Source organism: Eimeria mitis, genomic scaffold (genome assembly GCF_000499745.2).
Source record: "Eimeria mitis Houghton genomic scaffold, Emh_scaff1527, whole genome shotgun sequence".
Lineage (NCBI taxonomy): Eukaryota > Apicomplexa > Conoidasida > Eucoccidiorida > Eimeriidae > Eimeria > Eimeria mitis.
Window position 1 is genome coordinate 1 of NW_013569650.1, and position 712 is coordinate 712.

Consider the following 712-nt stretch of genomic DNA (forward strand, 5'->3'; position numbering starts at 1 on the left):
TATATATATATATATATATATATATATATATATATAACTTAGTCTTTGATCCCCCTGGCGATTTCAGAATATGAATATTCCAATATATCCCCCCTGTTGTTCTGTATAGCAAATAAAATTAAAAAAATACAATTTAATCATCTTTTATTATTATAATTACAATTATTTTTATTTTAATAATTGTTTTTTGCGGCTAAAAAAACCCTAAATGCTGCTGTTTTCTGTTTTTTTGTATGGCTTTCTCTTGCATTCAGATTGAGGTGTATGTACACCTCAAAAGAGGAAACCTAACGCTTTCTTCTGCGGTTTCTTCTCTCATTTCCTCCATTTTTGGTGCATTTTTTGCGAAATTAAAAATATTTAGCCGTATAAAATATATTTAAATTATATTATTTCCATTTTTTTCTCAAAAATATCTTAATTTCTCACTTTATCGACCCACTGGCGCTGCCGCCAGCCCCGGCGATTCATGATAGATGGTTTTTCAGAATTCAAGTTTCGTTTGATTTATTTTTTATATTTTTTTGAATGAATTGTTTCAGTTTATGAATTTCTTAATTTATATTTATATTTCTTCTTTCTTCTTTTTCTTTTACACATTGGCTGCCCCCATTCAATACCACAGAGCTCTTAGTTTCTGAATCTTGACGCCTCTCTCACCACCCACCGTGGCCTTCTGTCTTCTCTCTTTTTTTTTTTTTTTTTCTCCATC